At 44.1% G+C, this 19,129-nt stretch overlaps 1 protein-coding gene and 1 pseudogene across 2 annotated transcripts in view; one reads left to right on the top strand and one right to left on the bottom strand.

Moving 5' to 3' along the window:
- The window catches only part of FGD1 (FYVE, RhoGEF and PH domain containing 1), a 275,027-nt gene that overhangs the window by 110,755 nt on the left and 145,143 nt on the right, over positions 1 to 19,129 (top strand). The gene's annotated exons all lie outside the window — the stretch shown is intronic.
- On the bottom strand, positions 8,809 to 8,923 carry LOC149469556 (U2 spliceosomal RNA; annotated as a pseudogene).

Below are 19,129 nucleotides of genomic sequence, written 5' to 3'. Positions count from 1 at the left end.
TACCCTAGGTTGGGTAGCACAGTGGGTAAATGGTTAGCACTTCTGCCTGACAGTACTAGGGTCACTGGTTCAAATCCCAACCATGGCACCACCTGCCTGGAGTTTGCATGTTCTCTCTGTGCCTGCGTGGGTTTCCTCCAGGTACTCTGGTTTCCTCCACACTCCAAAGACATGCTGGCAGGTTAATTGGCTCCTGTCTAAATTGTCCCTAGTATGTATATGTATGAATGTGAGTTAGGGACCTTAGATTGTACACCCCTTGAGGGTTAGGGACTGATGTGAATGTACAATATATATGTGTAAAGCACTGTGTAAATTGATAGCGCTATATAGGTACCTGAAATAATAATAATAATAGGTTCATACCTAAGCATTTTCTGCAGCGTTTTCCTATGGGAAAGGTTCACATCATGTTTTCACCTGGTGCGCTTTTTGGAATGGGTCAGGCACTTTTTTTAACGCAAAACGTTTTTTTTTGGTTTTATAGACTTCAATGGGAACACTGCAAAAAAGCATGTATTGCATTTTTGCAGCATTGTTGATGCGTTTTTGGCGTGTTTTTGATGCGTTTTGCATTTAAAATCTGCCTAGCGGCAAGAAAAATGTTAAAAAGTGAAAAAAAACCCCACAAAGCAGAAACTCATCAAACACAACCTGTATAGGTGTGATCCTAGACTTAGACGGCGGCACAGTGGCTTAGTGGTTAGCACTTCCGCCTGGCAGTGCTAGGATCGTTCGTCCGAATCCCAAGCACGGCACCACCTGCCTGGAGTTTGCATGTTCTCCTTGTGCCTGCGTGGGTTTCCTCCGGGTACTCCGGTTTCCTCCCACACTCCAAAGACATGCAGGTAGGTTAATTGGATCCTGTCCAAATTGTCCCTAGTATGTGTATGTATGAATGTAAGTTAGGGACCTTAGATTGTACGCCCCTTGAGGGTTAAGGACTGATGTGAATGTACAATATATATGTAAAGCACTGTGTAAATTGACCGCGCTATACAAGTACCTGAAATAAATAAATAAAATAATATCATTTCTCAGTCTCCTTGTTCACGCTTGTGTGATCTGTCACACTTGGCCATTGTCACACAAGAGGGATCCTATTGTTTCATGGGCCTGTTCATATCTATGCAATGCCCATCAGTGTGACTTCAAAAACGTGCAATGCTAGTGTTTGGTCACAGCTACAGCAGATTCTGGATACTTGATTGCATTGAACAGAAGATCTGCTAATTTGCAGCCAGATTTATATATGGTCAGCTTAAAGTAATGTTAAATCCAAAAGCAAACATTTATTATATTGCAGCTTAGCATTTCCTAGATGTGGTAGCTGCATTAGTTTTTTTCTTTTAGCTTTTCTTTACTTTATCTTCACCTGGTGATCCTGCCAGTAAGTCTGTTGTTTATCAACAAACCAAGCTATCCTGCAGATGTAGAGGGTTGAGACAAACCATATACCGCTCACAGGGGTGCTCACAACAGTCAGCTTTTTATTCGTGAAACCTTCATCCCAAAGGAAGAAAGAAAACTGCTGCAACTGATTATAAAGTGTGAGCTGGAGTTTGGCTTCAATTTGTCAGTGTATCTAAATCTGCTAGTGCATCTAACACTACCCTAACCCCAGCCTGACAATGGCTCAAAGGTGCCTCCTGTGCTCCTTCATCCAGAGTGGGGACACTTTAATACAGGAGGTATGTTACTGGCCATATCACCAAGTGAAAACAGAGGGAAAACGAATGCAGCTACTACAATGATTGGTAAGCTGCAATAGATTGTATTTTTGGTTTTGGAGGACTAACAACTAAGAGTGCCCTTTTGGAGACCACAATCTATTTTATAACCTCGGTGACCCATTCCTTTTGGATAAGACCACTTTTTCGAGAGAATTTACACATTTAAATATGTTATTTTCCAGAAATAAAAACCTAATTAGGATATACGGTACTGTTCAATGGCCCATCTGTGTGCCTAATTTCTATCATTAACAGCCGTTAAATATTTTCCAGAGTGCTGGGCATTTCTGCAACTGATGTTGCAAATTTTAATTGATCATAAATGCTTTGGTAAATGCGGACGTACATAAGTAGATTTTTCAGTGCTTTGTTTGCAAAACCATCACAGCAACTGGGATAATCCAAAATTTAGAGATGTCTCTTTTTGAACAGTGCAGTTGCGCACCAGAATTTAACCATCGTGCTGGGAGATATACAGTACATAATCATTTCTATTAGATTTCAATTCTTTATTGTAAGCCGGATTTATTCTTTTAGTCATACACTTCCAAGCAGGGACGGACTGACCATTTGAGCACTCGGGCACTGCCCGAGGGCCCGGGGTCAGTAGGGGGCCCCATGAGATGCCCCTGGTACCTTTTTATAGGCTTTTTTTGGGTGTGCTTTGTATGTGGGCAAGGACACAGGGGCCCCATGATCCCCTATTGCCTGGGGGCCCCATGAGTTTTCAGTCCGCCCCTGCTTCCAAGTTATCGTAAGCTATAATTGAAAATGTAACTCAAGAACAATGTTGATACGGATGGAATCATTTAATTTGTCATCGCTTCATTCATAATAAGTACATATGACATGGGGGTTTATGTTGACTCTATTATTTGATTATTACTGGTTTCATATCAGAAATGCTAACTGGATATTAAAAATTAGTGGTAAAAAAAAACAAACTTTATTTGAACTGTATTTGCCAGGATTCTTTCAAAAGCTGTAAGATTTCTCTTAATCTATTGATCTAAATTCATAGATTGTAAGCTCCAAGGATCAGGGTCCTCCTATCCCTCTTGTATTGAACTGTATTGTTGCTGTATTGTCTCCCGTTATATTGTAAAGCGCTGAGCAAACTGTTGGTGATATATAAATCTTGTATAATAATAATAATAATAATAAATCACATGGATGGAAGAATCTCTCTTGATGGCTATTGTATTTTGACAGCCAGCAGCTGTCAGAATACCCAAACAGTGACTGCATCTGGTTTGATGCAGCTGCTGATCAGATGACAATTCTCCACTTCAATTTTCAGATCTTTTCAGTTTCGTCTTCAATTTTCAGATCTGTTCAGTTTCGTCTTCAATTTTCAGATCTGTTCAGTTTCGTCTTCAATTTTCAGATCTTTTCAGTTTCGTCTTCAATTTTCAGATCTGTTCAGTTTCGTCTTCAATTTTCAGATCTTTTCAGTTTCGTCTTCAGTTTTCAGATCTTTTCAGTTTCGTCTTCAATTTTCAGATCTTTTCAGTTTCGTCTTCAGTTTTCAGATCTGTTCAGTTTCGTCTTCAGTTTTCCGATCTTTTCAGTTTCGTCTTCAGTTTTCAGATCTGTTCAGTTTCGTCTTCAGTTTTCCGATCTTTTCAGTTTCGTCTTCAATTTTCAGATCTTTTCAGTTTCGTCTTCAATTTTCAGATCTGTTCAGTTTCGTCTTCAATTTTCAGATCTGTTCAGTTTCGTCTTCAATTTTCAGATCTGTTCAGTTTCGTCTTCAATTTTCAGATCTTTTCAGTTTCGTCTTCAATTTTCAGATCTGTTCAGTTTCGTCTTCAATTTTCAGATCTTTTCAGTTTCGTCTTCAATTTTCAGATCTGTTCAGTTTCGTCTTCAATTTTCAGATCTTTTCAGTTTCGTCTTCAATTTTCAGATCTGTTCAGTTTCATCTTCAGTTTTCAGATCTTTTCAGTTTCGTCTTCAATTTTCAGATCTGTTCAGTTTCGTCTTCAGTTTTCCGATCTTTTCAGTTTCGTCTTCAGTTTTCCGATCTGTTCAGTTTCGTCTTCAGTTTTCAGATCTTTTCAGTTTCGTCTTCAGTTTTCAGATCTTTTCAGTTTTGTCTTCAATTTTCAGATCTGTTTAGTTCCGTCTTCAGTTTTCAGATCTTTTCAGTTTCTTCTTCAATTTTCAGATCTTTTCAGTTTCGTCTTCAATTTTCAGATCTGTTCAATTTCTTCTTCAGTTTTCAGATCTTTTCAGTTTCGTCTTCAATTTTCAGATCTTTTCAGTTTCGTCTTCAATTTTCAGATTTTTTCAGTTTCGTCTTCAATTTTCAGATCTGTTCAGTTTCGTCTTCAATTTTCAGATCTTTTCAGTTTCGTCTTCAATTTTCAGATCTGTTCAGTTTCGTCTTCAATTTTCAGATCTTTTCAGTTTCGTCTTCAATTTTCAGATATTTTCAGTTTCGTTTTCAATTTTCAGATATTTTCAGTTTCGTCTTCAATTTTCAGATCTGTTCAATTTCGTTTTCAATTTTCAGATCTTTTCAGTTTCGTCTTCAATTTTCAGATCTGTTCAGTTTCGTCTTCAATTTTCAGATCTGTTCAGTTTCGTCTTCAATTTTCAGATCTTTTCAGTTTCGTCTTCAATTTTCAGATCTGTTCAGTTTCGTCTTCAATTTTCAGATCTTTTCAGTTTCGTCTTCAACTTTCAGATCTGTTCAGTTTCGTCTTCAATTTTCAGATCTTTTCAGTTTCGTCTTCAATTTTCAGATCTTTTCAGTTTCGTCTTCAATTTTCAGATCTTTTCAGTTTCGTCTTCAATTTTCAGATCTTTTCAGTTTCGTCTTCAATTTTCAGATCTTTTCAGTTTTGTCTTCAATTTTCAGATCTTTTCAGTTTTGTCTTCAATTTTCAGATCAAAGGATTCCTGGCAGGAGAGTGCCTAACAGGGCCACTCACGGCTTGAATTTCATCCTGGTCATCAAAATCCTGTATCGTTCAGCTTTAGGCTATCTGTAGACATGACATGGCAGTTAGAAGATCTGTAGAATGATTGTGACAGTCAGTCACACAGATATTGACTGAGCATGTATGTTTATGCAATAACCTCATGCCCCTGACGTTGGGCTTAGCTCCAAGAACAGTAGCCAACAACCATCTATTCTAGACGATGAACCCAAAGATTGGTCAGCCAGTGGTTGTCTGATCGGATTGTAATTGATGCCATTGTAGCGCTTAGTAACTTTTGTTGTATAAAGTCGGATTTAGCCGTAAACATGCATTAAGTTGTATGGTTAGTTAATAGTTATTGAATGAGATAGAAACATTGGCATTACAGGTATAAAAAGAGTCTGTCACCAATGTAAAGCGGAACTACGCTGCATCTGAACACCACAAACCAAAAGCACTATTTTATTCATTTTTTAATATTCAGAGTAAACTCCCCCATCCATCCATGTCTCCATACTTAATTTTGTTGAGAAATCACTTTGAATAACACTCCCCTAGCATATCTGGCCATCTTGAGTTAGGGCAAATAATTCATGTAGCATTTACTTCCTGGAATCCATCTGCTCTTAGGCTACGTTCACACTAGCCTTGTTAGCAAGCGGCAGGCAGGCGTTTGGGAAGCGTTTTTACCGTTTCCCAAACGCCTGGGAAAATTTTGCACATTGCAGCACATAGTGCTGTTCAAACGGGAGCGTTAGCGTTGCGTCCCGTTGCGGCAAAACAGACGCCTCTGGTCGAGTCAGGAGGAGTTGAAGCCTCCTATTCAAGTCTATGGTGCCGCTCCGCAAACGCCCAGCTGGCGTTTCTGTGCATCTGTCAGGGGAGGAGTGAAGGGAAATATTATAGTCTAGGGGTCTCCAAACCTTTTAAACAAATTGCCAGTTTATTGTCCTTCAGGCTTTAGGAGGGCTAGGTTTTGACCAATGGAAAAAGAAAATGTCCCAGCATCTGTGGAGAACACTGCCCCATTAATGGTTTTAGAAGAAGAAATGGTGTCCCAATGTTGGTATCAATGGGAGGAATAGTGCTCCATCATTGGTGTCAGTGGGAGGAATAATGATACATGGCTGGTGATGGTGGGAGGACTAGTTCCCCATCATTGGTGTCAGTGGGAGGAATGGTGCTCCAACATTGGTGTCAGTGGGAAGATTGGTGCTCCATCATTGGTGTCAATGGGAAGGATAGTGCCCCATCATTGTAGTCAGTGGGAGAAATAGGGACCCATGGTTGGTGATAGTGGGAGGAATAGTGCCCTATCATTGATGTCAGTGGGAGGAATAGTGACCCATCATTGCTGTCAGTGGGAGGAATAGTGCCCTATCATTGGTGTCAGTGGGAAGATTGGTGCTCCCTCATTGGTGTCAGTGGAAGGAATGGTGCACTATCATTGGTGTCAGTGGGAAGATTGGTGCTCCATCATTGGTGTCAGTGGGAGGAATAATGATACATGGCTGGTGATGGTGGGAGGACTAGTTCCCCATCATTGGTGTCAGTGGGAGGAATGGTGCTCCAACATTGGTGTCAGTGGGAAGAATAGTGCCCCATCAATGTAGTCAGTGGGAGGAATAGGGACACATGGTTGGTGATAGTTGGAGGAATGGTTCCCTATCATTGGTGTCAGTGGGAGGAATAGTGCCCCACCATTGGTGTCATTGGGAGGAATAGTGCCCCATAATTGGTTTTAGTGGGAGGAATAGTGCCCCAAATTGGTTTTAGTGGGAAGAATAGTGCCCCTTTGTTGGTATTAGTGGGAGGAATAGTGCTCCATCATTGGTGTCAGTATGAAGAATAGTGCCCCACCATTGGTGTCATTGGGAGGAATGGTGCCCCATAATTGGTTTTAGTAGGAGGAATAGTGCCCCAAATTGGTTTTAGTGTGAAGAATAGTGCCCCTTTGTTGGTATTAGTGGGAGGAATAGTGCTCCATCATTGGTGTCAGTAGGAAGAATAGTGCCCCATCATTGGGGTCATGGAGGGAATTGTGCCCCAAGAGCCAGATAAAGAAAAGCAAAGGGCCACAACCAGGCCCTGGCTACAGTTTGGATACCTCTGCTATAGTGTGTCACTTGACTGACTTGTCTGACAGGGAGCTGCTGACATCACATTCAAGATGGCGGCACCCAACACCAGTCTTGGGGCTTTTGAATGTCTACACAAGGGAGGTAAATAACATGTAATACATTAAAAGCACACATAACCCAATGGGAAGACTGTTGTTGAAATGAATGGTCTGGCAAAAGGATCTCTTTAAACATTTGAGCGCACACAAAGTCTTTAATCTTGGAAGTAAGATCACAGTTTGAATGTCTTTTAACCTCCCTGGCGGTATTCCCGAGTGTAGCTCGGGGTAAAGTTTCAGTACCACAAGCGGTAACCCCCGAGCTACACTCGGGCTTACCATGTAGCGCTGCTCCGGGATCTGTTCTTCACTTACCTTGTCCTGCGCTCCCATGATGTCCCTCCTGCAGTGTCCCCGGTAATGTCTTCCGGCCGATGCCGGCATCCGTCTTCTGGGTTCCGTCCCCTGCGACGTCGGGACGTACGGGGACGGAATTGGCGGGAAATTTGAAAATGACAAAAAGTGACATTCACTAAATACACTAAAATCACATAGTATAACATTCCTGTATCAAACCATTTCACATACATTGTGTCCCGAGTGCTTTGTCCTGCGCCCTGCCTGCATTTTTACTGTTCTTTCTGCCTGGAAACTGAGAAACGTCCATGGCGTCCAAAAAGTGTCCCTTTAGGTCAAAATCGGTTTTAGACCGGCTAGAGAACAGCGATAGTAAATCAGAACCACTTGCAGAATTGAGTGATAATTATTCGTGGGGGAAATTCATCATCAGACACTGAAAACGATTCTGCGACTTTGATCAGTGATGTGCGAACTTGGCACTCTACTTCACATTTCAGTGTTTTTGGGTTTGATTATATTATTGAATTAAATGTATTATTATTATATTATTATTTTTTAGGATTGTTTATTAAATTATAATTTATGATTTCGTGTTTCAAATTTTAACATACCCGGGATGTTTACTAGACTCTTGTTCGGACAGATTTCAGTGAGTTATTCCTAAAAATTACAGCCTACAATAAAAAAATACATATTTCCATGCAAAAAAATGTACCACTTTGAGCACAGAAATATGTACATAATCAGACCGCTAGGGAGGTTAATGTAGTTTGTGTATTTAGATGTTTGCCTGAAGTACAGATTACATTTATTTTTTTTTTTATTTTTTTTTTAAGTCCGCAAACGTGCAACTATAACGTAAAAACCCGTAAGTGTCCGCAAAAAAGTGCAAGTGCAAGAACACCACACGAAAAACGTGCACTTAGGGGTGTGTTTGTCCTACCCCCGAAAGGGTTGGACCGTTCACCCGATCCCCCGGGGCACGAAGCTCCTGACAGGGACAAGGTTCCCATTTGGTCCTCCTGGCCAATAGGCCTGGTGGACCACCGTTCCTTATGCCCAGCCGAAGCCGGACATCCAGTACTAGGCAAGGGGGTTCTCCCGAAGAGAAAACCCCCTAGGGATCAGGGGAGGAAGGAACCGTATGGCCACACATCCTCCCCCTAGACTTCAGGTAAGGCCCGAGGACCCACACCCTCCATCCGTGAAAAAACACACACATAAGAACAGAAAAAGTGACAAAACGTGGGAGTGGTTTAAATAAATAGAATAAAATAAAAAAGTGGTACCGTGCCTAATAGTGCACAGACCAGGCCCTGAGGCCTGTAGCAAAAATTGCCCTGGACTTAGCCAAAAGACCTGGTCCTTAGGGCGCTGTGCAAAAAGAAGTGAAAAACAGTGGCCATGTGTCATCTTCACACCGTGGGGTCCCACACCCAAGTGTTACTAGTGACACCCCTGAGAGCGTCTTCCCCAGGGGGCACTGAGTTTGCGGACTTTTTGCGTCCCCAGCCCCAGGCCAGACCAAGGTAGCACGTTCAGATCAGGAGGTACTGGGTCTTTCCGGTCTCCCCAGAGGAATTACTCCCAAGGCCCCAGAACGAATCATGGCGCTCCCTGGTTTCTGTCCCTCCGGTACTAGCCTTCCGGACCCCCATCATACCAGTGAGGGTACTATACAACAACCATCCCCGTAAACTAGAATGGTCGGGAGCACCCCCACTGGACACTGATAAGAACAGATACTACACTTGATCTTAGCCAAAAGGCCGAGAAGCGATTACATTTATATCACAAATAAAATACATACTGTATATGAAAGCTGCTTTACCTGCCAAAACACTTCTATCTATCCATCCCTGAGATTTGCACAGCCTGCCAGGTGGGTGAGACCACATTTTCTGTTGCAGTTATAGACTGTCGATGGAATCCATTGGTGTCTTCTCTCTACCCCCAGCCTGCCAACTGGAGAATGGGTGAGCAGCAACAGACTGATTCGCCCATTTCTCTACACAGTCTCTCCTCTCCTCCTATCAGTTTGTTCCTTGTTAGCACATTTGCATGCAGCACTCCTAATTGGTTCCCAGTCTTGCCCTTCCCTCTCCCAGTTTGAGTGCTGCTGTATAGGAGATTGCATGGCTGATCCCAAGTCAAATTCAGGAACTTTCACTGCTTCCATTAAAATAATAAAAGCAATTGAGTATTGATGGAGACAGATCTGCATTCATTTGTCTTTTTTGGACTTCATCTGTAATGATGTAGGAGCGGACGGTCAGCTGCGCAGGGGCATTCTAACGCCTGATTGGGAGGAGGATCCCACAAACAAAGTGAAATTCTAATTTATGTCAACGAAAAACGAAGAGGAGATGTAGATATCGCTGTCGAAAAATTGCAACTGGGCAATTTTTTTCTCTCCTTTTTCAGATTGCACCATTGTTATTTGAAAAAAATTGTAACGTGCAGCCGCCGTGATTTGTGCGCAGTACAGGACGGCGAGGTTGAAGCAAGTTTAAATAATCTGTAGACGTCTGGCGCGGTTTTGAAAAGAAAATGACTCATCGCTTGATTAATAATTAAGATAAGAGTTAATAATTAATGTAGAGCACAGCTGCAGACTTCTAAGCTTCTTACGGGGAGACAGCAGGTTTCTGCGTTACTGATGCTCTGCCGAAATACTAATCTGGCGCTCCACCCCCACCCAGCCCGCCATTTTTCATCGATCCTCCCTACAAAGACTCCCTGCGGTACAGCAGACAAATCTATTAGTGAGTTCCGTAGGGCTCTATTAGCAAATCTCAAAAGACAACTATACCCAAGACATTACATTTGACAAGATTTTACTTTTTTTTTTTTATAGGCTGGGTTGGTTTAAATAAATTGATAGTATTCAGCAATTTCCTATGTGCTCACCAGAGGCAGACTGACAACTCATGGGGCCCCCGGGCAATAGGGGATCATGGGGCCCCTGTGTCCTTGCCCAAACTCAAAAAAGCCTATGAAAAAGGTACCAGGGGCATCTCATGGGGCCCCCTACTGACCCCAGGACCTCGGGCAGTGCCCGAGTTTCCAAATGGTCAGTCCGCCCTTAGTGCTCACCCTTCAGTGGCAGGGCAGAGTGATGTCATATTGCACACAGCATAATGATGTCATCATACTGCTTCTTAAAGTGTTACTAATACTCAACAGTAAAAGCAGTCTTTACATGCAGTAAATCATGCTTGTTATACTCACTGTGGAGCCTAAGGGGTTAATCCTCTGCACTGTGTAAAAAGGCTGTTTGATCCTGACTTCTCTGATCCTCCCCTTCTTCCAGTGTCCCTTTACATGCAGTAAAGCATGCTTGTTATACTCACTGTGGAACCTAAGGGGTTAGTCCTCTGCATTGTGTAAAAAGGCTGTTTGATCCTGACTTCTCTGATCCTCCCCTTCTTCCAGTGTCCCCTTTACATGCAGTAAATCATGCTTGTTATACTCACTGTGGAGCCTAAGGGGTTAGTCCTCTGCATTGTGTAAAAAGGCTGTTTGATCCTGACTTCTCTGATCCTCCCCTTCTTTCAGTGTCCCCTTTACATGCAGTAAAGCATGCTTGTTATACTCACTGTGAAGCCTAAGGGGTTAGTCCTCTGCACTGTGTAAAAAGGCTGTTTGATCCTGACTTCTCTGATCCTCCCCTTCTTCCAGTGTCCTCTTTACATGCAGTAAATCATGCTTGTTATACTCACTGTGGAGCCTAAGGGGTTAATCCTCTGCACTGTGTAAAAAAGCTGTTTGATCCTGACTTCTCTGATCCTCCCATTCTTCCAGTGTCCCCCTCTTATCTCCTGATAAGACATATCGTGTGGAGTCACTCTGCACATGCTCAGTTTGTTGTGTATTGCTAAAGAGTTTATTTTTTCTTGGGAGGGTGCATGTGATCAGCACAGGGCCAATCAGCACTCTCCAGACAGAGGTCAGGGGTTTTGCGTCCTCCTAGAGCAGAAAGAAAACTGTTCTGTGTACAGTGGGAGACCAGATAGAGTGAATGCGGGGTCCGGGGAGACCGGATATAGAGAATGCAGGGTCCGGGGAGACCAGATATAGTGAATGCGGGGTCCATGGAGACCAGATATAGTGAATGCGGGGTCCGGGGAGACCAGATATAGTGAATGCAGGGTCCATGGAGAGCGGATATAGTGAATGCGGGGTCCGGGGAGACCAGATATAGTGAATGCAGGGTCCAGAGAGAGCGGATATAGTGAATGCAGGGTCAGGGGAGACCAGATATAGTGAATGCAGGGTCCTGGGAGACCAGATATAGTGAATGCAGGGTCCGGGGAGACCAGATATAGTGAATGCAGGGTCCAGAGAGAGCGGATATAGTGAATGCAGGGTCCGGGGAGACCAGATATAGTGAATGCAGGGTCCGGGGAGACCAGATATAGTGAATGCAGGGTCTGGAGAGACCAGGTATAGTGAATGCAGGGTCCGGGGAGAGCGGATATAGTGAAGGCGGGGTCCGGGGAGACCAGATATAGTGAATGTAGGGTCCGGGGAGACCAGATATAGTGAATGCAGGGTCCGGGAAGACCAGATATAGTGAATGCGGGGTCTGGGGAGACCAGATATAGTGAATGCAGGGTCCATGGAGAGCAGATATAGTGAATGCAGGGTCCGGGGAGACCAGATATAGTGAATGCAGGGTCCTGGGAGACCGGATATAGTGAATGCGGGGTCCGGGGAGACCAGATATAGTGAATGCAGGGTCCAGAGAGAGCGGATATAGTGAATGCAGGGTCCGGGGAGACCAGATATAGTGAATGCAGGGTCCGGGGAGACCAGATATAGTGAATGCGGGGTCTGGGGAGACCAGGTATAGTGAATGCAGGGTCCGGGGAGAGCAGATATAGTGAATGCAGGGTCCGAGGAGACCGGATATAGTGAATGCAGGGTCCTGGGAGACCGGATATAGTGAATGCAGGGTCTGGGGAGACCAGATATAGTGAATGCAGGGTCCGGGGAGAGACCAGATATAGTGAATGCAGGGTCCGGGGAGACCAGATATAGTGAATGCAGGGTCCTGGGAGACCAGATATAGTGAATGCAGGGTCCATGGAGAGTGGATATAGTGAATGCAGGGTCCATGGAGACCAGATATAGTGAATGCAGGGTCCTGGGAGACCAGATATAGTGAATGCAGGGTCCTGGGTTTAGTGACTCTCTAAGCAGCCCATAGAATATGAAACTTTCTTTCTCTCCACCATGGAATCAATGGATCACCTTCAGTACAACCAGCCTGCCCATAGATGAATCGAATATCAGCCTGTCCTTGCTGAACCGGCGGAGATTCGATCTATCTGTGGCCAGCCTTATTGTTGCCATATGTTAATTAGGAACCTCAACATCATTCCTGCGTACAGAGACTCTTCCAGTGTGAGTAGGGGTAAATGAAATGGTCTTTATATAGAGATAAAATGGGTTGCTGCTCAGATTCCTTGCAGCCAAAGCAGAGGTTAAAGTGGGATTCCAGCCAAAACTTTGTTCCGCCTTCAGGTAGAATAGGGAGAGGAGATTTACACATTTGTTACTGGAAATGGAGGTGAAGGGAAATTCCTCTATTGGAATAAATGTACCAGTACCAACCGTTAACGGTGGGATTTCCCTTCCCCTGTGTTTGTAATATAAAGTACAGGGCCTTCATACACATTGCAAATTTTGGCCGATTCTTGCTGAATCCCTTAACATTCAAGCTGTCGGTGGCCCTGCAAGCACAACCTGGCTTAACAAGAGTGGATTTTAAAATCAAATGAGGTGGGTGGAGAATTATTGACCAGGCAGTGACTGCATCCTATCAGATGCAGTCACTGTTTAGCAGTTCCATTGTATTCAGGTAGCCACAGCTTCCATGACTGCCTCAATATTACAGTCGGCAGAATAGTCTCCCCCTTCCACACTAAGGCTGGCCATACATTATGCAATTTTCTTTCCTTCAATCATAGGTTGAAGGAAAGAAAATCACTCAATTCCCCATCAACACAGTCAGTGTTGAAGGGTGAATCCCTCCCGTGGAGCGTTTGTGTTCTGACAGCAGGAAATTTCCCTGCCATCAGAATCCAATGATCACAGCTGCAGGCTATAGCTCGCGGCAGTAATCGTATGATAATCCGACAGGCTAGTTGTACTTAAGTCAATAGAACCAGTACAACCAGCCTGCCCATAGATGAGTTGAATCAAAATCCGTCAGGAATCAGACAATTTTCGATCTGTCTATGGCTGGATTAAGAGCATGCATGGGGGGAATTGATTTTCTCCCATTATAAGCAGGTCAGGCTGAACGAGAGAAAAGTTGGGACACAGAATGCAGTAACAATATGACAAGTGTGCTAACCTTGATCTTTACAGATTTAGATAAAACAGACTTTGGTTGGAGCTCCCCTTTAACTTGTACAAGTAAAAGATATTTTATTACCATGTAGGATTTTTTAGGCTCACATTGTGTAACCCCTTCCCGTCCACCCCAATGTCCCTTAACAAAAGTTCTGAATGCCCAGAAGGCAGGAAGGATGAGCGGTCATGTGACCAGGGTTGTGGATAAGGGGGTACCACCAGTCCTCCTGTATGGGGCCCAGGCCAGCAGGGGGCCCCAGGCAGTTGGGTTAATCGGATGTGGGCAGGGAGGATGATCAGCAATGGTTAGCACTTCCCCCCGGCAGTACTAGGGTCGCTGGTTCGAATCCAAACCCAGGCACCACCTGCCTGGAGTTTGCATGTTCTCCCTGTGACTGTTTGGGTTTCCTCACACACTCCAAAGACATGCTGGTAGGTTAATTGGCTCCTGTATAAATTGTCCCTAGTATGTATGAATGTAAGTTAGGGACCAGGGGCGGACTGACTATTCGAGCACTCGGGCACTGCCCGAGGGCCCGGGGTCAGTAGGGGGCCCCATGAAATGCTCCTGGTACTTTTTTCATAGGCTTTTTTGAGTGTGGGCAAGGACACGGGCCCCATGATCCCCTATTGCCCAGGGGCCCCATGAGTTGTCAGTCCGCCCCTGTTAGGGACCTTAGATTGTACGCCCCTTGAGGGTTAGGGATTGATGTGAATGTACGTACAATATATATGTAAAGCGCTGTGTAAATTTACGGCGCTATATAAGTACCTCAAATAAATAAAAATAAAATCAGCACGGTGGGGGGGGGGCAATTACTGGAACCGATCCCCTGTATGCCTCTTTTTGCAGCAGCTAAAAGCTGGCTTCTTCTCTTCTCCTTCACAATGGTTTTCAGCTGCTGCAGAGAAAACCAAACAGTGAATCGGTTCCAGTAACTGCCCCCCCTCCGCACCCATCACCCTCCCTGTGCATGATACATTTTCCCCTGCTGCCCAGGCCCCCCTGTGTACTCCCACAGTGCTGTCGGCTTCCCTCTTCTCATTCTTACTGACAGCTGCAAGCACACAAAAGGACCCTTCAGGATGAAGAGTGGGGGAAGGGTCCAATAAACATGCCATATCCACTAGTCCATTTCTTTCCTGAATGAGCACAATAAGGGATCAGTCCTAATCACTCACTGTGTTCATTCATAACTGAAGCACAGTAAACTGGGGGGTTTTTTTGGGGGGGAGGGGGTCCTGTAAGGTCGACTGTATGGGGCCCCGTGGTTTCTAACAGCAGCCCTGCATGTGACCACTGTGATTGGCTGTCACAGTGGTCACATGGTTGGGAGCTGGTCCCGCTGCCATCTTTGAAAGCTCAGTCTCTGTGCTGGGAGCAAGCAATGAGCACACTTTCAGCACATAAACATCAGATTCCCAGCAGCACATATGTGTGGCATGCTGACATTAAAGCCAACCCCTTTGCCACCACACAAATGGGTTATGCGGATGGGAAGAGGTGAATTGTAGTGATTCTCCCATATAATAAACGGGGACGGGCATACCATTTGTCCAGACTATGCAGCTGTAAAAAGGCCCTTTGGGCCATAGGGGCCCATTTATACTAGATAGGTGCAGCCATTCATCCTAGCTATCACCTAGATCTAGACATGGCTTACTTCTATCTAAATTTATATAAATTATCCAACTATGGAGATTTGTAATTAGCCACTAATGGCAAGATAAATGAGCTACTACAGCAGGAGTAGGGGAGCAGGGATTTTGATCTCACCATTGACTACTGGTCACATAATCTGATTATACAGTCTGCTTTTAGATGTAGACATGACATCTCCAATTCAATCCATTCAAAGCCGTCTCATTTCTATGGGTCACCAGCAGACACCAGCTAGGAAGAAGTAATCAACTAACGAATTGCTCTTGTTTTCCTCCTGATAAGAACATTGAATGTCTCTTCTACAATAAAATACCTGCCTATATGCAGCAAACAACAGAACGACTGCTTTGAAGTGTACTAAAGGCAATAAAAAAAAAATTACATAAGAATAAACATGTTATACTCATGGCTTTGCACAGAGCAGCCCCGAACCTACTCTTTTGGGGTCCCCTGCAGGCAATCTTAGCTCCTCCTCTTCTTCATTTGCCCCCAAAACAAGTCGCTTGCTATGGGGGCACACAGTGCGTGCTCACTTTTGAGCTGTGTGTGTCTATGGAGCCGCAGACACCTTAACTTTGATAGTTAACCTCCTCTTCTGTTGTTCCCCACCAGCCAGTGGTGTATTTAGGTTTTGCAATACAAAAAGTGGACACTCCCCCTGGAAGAGAGAGAGCCTGACACCGACCAACACCAGACCCCCCCCCCCCCCCACGTAGAGAGCCTGACAGTGACCAACAACCCCCTGCTTCATTCACCCCCACCTGAGAGAGCCTTCCACTAACACTACCCCCCCCTCTCAGTGACAGAGAGAAAGACACTCACCTTCACAGCTTTGGACATCCCCAGGAACGACAGTCAGGCTCTGCATACACCATCAAGCAGCCCGTGGCCTCTCTCAGATCCTACCTAGTCCCCATGCTGCATATGTCCCTTCTTCCAGGGGGCTGTGCTGCCCCCTTAAAAAATGCCACCCTAGGCAAATGCCTTGTTTTCCTTGTGGTAAATACGCCCTTGCCGCCAACGCTGTCTGCTCCTGCTCTTCTCCATCTGCCCCATAGCAAACTACAGATATGCAGGCTTGATCACGATCTAGGCTGTGTGCGTCTATTGACGCACACAGCGCTGCTCAGCCCTGTCCCTTCCTCCCTCCTAACAGGATCTTATTGACAGCAGCAAGAGCCAATGGCTCCCTCCGCTACCTCTGTGAGCGGGGAAAGAGGAGAGAGCTGCTGCAGATGGGCACAGCACTGGATCAAGACAGGGCTCAGCTACGTCTATAGGGAGGTGAGGGGGACAATACAAACACTGGGACATTTTTTACCTTGCAGGAAATACATTGAGGTAGAAAAATATCCAGGCATTAGAACCACTTAAGCAATAAGTTGGTGACAACCAGAACGGACTGACCATTTGGAAACTCGGGCACTGCCCGAGGGCCCGGGGTCAGTAGGGGGCCCCATGAGATGCCCCTGGTACCTTTTTCATAGGCTTTTTTGAGTTTGGGCAAGGACACAGGGGCCCCATGATCCTCTATTGCCCGGGGGCCCCATGAGTTGTCAGTCCGCTCCTTGTGACAACTTGTGTCCACTCACAATCCAATTTCATTCTGATCTGACTTGCCCTTTGGCAGGACCAGCTGTCCATGCCTCTGACGTCAGAAGTAGTTATAAACCTTTTGTAGGGGAAGCAGACAAGGAGGCAGAAAGCAGCAGATAAAGGATGTCGTGTGTCAGGGAACACACACACAGCAGGCTTCCTTCACTGGAGAGAGGTGTGTGAGTTCTGCAATTAGTTCATGGCCAGGGAACAAAGGTTAACATTTCTAAACTATGTTTTGGTTTCTCGGCACTGTGTTTAGACATGTTATTGTGCGTTTCCTTTCACCTGCATGGCGTGCTGTTCTTTGTTCTGCCTTTCCTTTCTTTAATAAATGTAGGTCTTCTGTGGAATTTCCCATGTTGAACTGAATTTTGTTTTTGTAAAAAATAAAAAAAATACATAGCAGGAAATGTAATTCCTAGTCATTAGAACAGGTTTTTAATCTACAGTTGTATATTTGCAGAAATGCTCTTTGGACCCAAATAAACCCCATTGCTTTGGAACTAGGAACTATAATTTCAGACTTTGCATGTATTGATCCGACAAAACAAATACTGCACATAGCATACTGTATATTCCAAATGTCCCTCATTTGGAACCAAAACCCTTTGCTTTTTTCCTCCACAGATGCCCGTTATTCTAGTCTAAGGTATACAGAGACAAATTAGGGCCAGACTGCCACCCTCAGCGCTCTTTCAGATGGGTGGCCAGGGGGCGGCATAAAGGGACTGCTCAACTAGGGCCCGATCTAGCTTAGTTGATCTGGGGGTAAATTAAAAAAAAATAATCAGGGGGCTTAATGACAACACTGAGTGACATTAACTAAGATGTGACAAAGTATATAACTGTGATATAAAATGACCACAAATAATAGCGCTACACTCAAAATTAAAATAAGTAAGTGAATAAATAAATCCACCACCAGATAAATGAAATTCTAAATCAAATTTATAGAATCCTCATAGAGACCATTCAATAAAGTCCACACATCAATGATGAATATGATCTTCAGTAAATGCAGCTATGAAATCTTCCATCACCAGTGTATAATCAAGTGCTTAACACCCCATCAAAATGCACACTCACCAGAAGCTGGTGAATAACCAGCATATCTCTGTGTATTCAATAATAATAATCCACAGCTTAGCTCACTCCAGCTGAGAGATTTCCATATACTCCAAAGAACACATGTGAACAAGATAAAAAACACTCGCCATAGTGCAATATCGTATGTAAAACATTTATTCCAAAAAACCCCCCATAAAATCGCACTCACATTGACTTAGGGAAAAACAAGCATTGTATAATAAATTATCATCTCTCCAGAGCTCTTATCTCTCACAGTAGCGTCTCACCAGCCTGCCTGCAACCAAGATGGCGTTGTTGCGATCACGTGGTTCGGATATGTGGAGCGGTGTGCGTGATGGCGTCACTGGTTAAACCACGCCCTAGCGCGTTTCGTCATTCAACTTCGTCTGAGGGTGTGGTAAGCAGTACGTGGATTGTGTTCTTATAGGGCGTGGTTTAACCAGTGACGCCATCACGCACGCCGCTGTGTTCTATGGAGTATATGGAAATCTTTCAGCTGGAGTGAGCTAAGCTGTGGATTATTATCATTGAATACACAGAGATATGCTGGTTATTCACCAGCTTCTGGTGAGTGTGCATTCTGATGGGGTGTTAAGCACTGGATACACTGGTGATGGAAGTCATCATTGATGTGTGGACTTTATTGAATGGACTCTATGAGGATTCTATACATTTTATTTAGAATTTCATTCATCTGGTGGTGGATTTTTTTATTCACTTACTTATTTTATTTTTGAGTGTAGCGCTATTATTTGTGGTAATTTTATATCACAGTTATATACTTTGTCACATCTTAGTTAATATTTATTATCAGTTGATAATAGCTGCTCCTATAATAATATCATTATTATTTATTTTGTGCATTGTTTTGGAGTCTAGAGGCGCAATGGTGTAAACCTTGGTGTTTGTTGATAATTTAGATTGATGAACACATACCAGGGTTTATTCACATTTTATAACACTGAGTGACAGTTTGTCACATGAGTTAAGACCCAGAAGTAACATCTGACAGGTAGTGCAGAGGCAATGCCAAAAGGTAATAGGCTGTCAGTGGATTGGGATGATTAAACAGAACCTGTGCCCCCTTCTATCAGGTGTCCCTATCAGAGTTTCTCCTTACATCAGGAGTCTTCAAAGGAATCCTTGTTTACATCAGGGTCCCTCATCATATTCCCCCCTTACATCAATTGTCCCTATCAGAGTGCCCCTTACATCAGCTGTCAGCATCAGAATGCCCCCCTTACATCAGCTGTCAACATCAGAATGCCCCGCT

This window comes from Staurois parvus, unplaced genomic scaffold (assembly GCF_062004578.1).
Source record: "Staurois parvus isolate SC_StPar_1 unplaced genomic scaffold, SC_StPar_1.0 ptg000068l, whole genome shotgun sequence".
Taxonomy (NCBI): Eukaryota; Metazoa; Chordata; class Amphibia; order Anura; family Ranidae; genus Staurois; species Staurois parvus.
The sequence above is the reverse complement of the archived record's forward strand: the minus strand, read 5'-3'. Positions and strand labels throughout refer to the sequence as shown.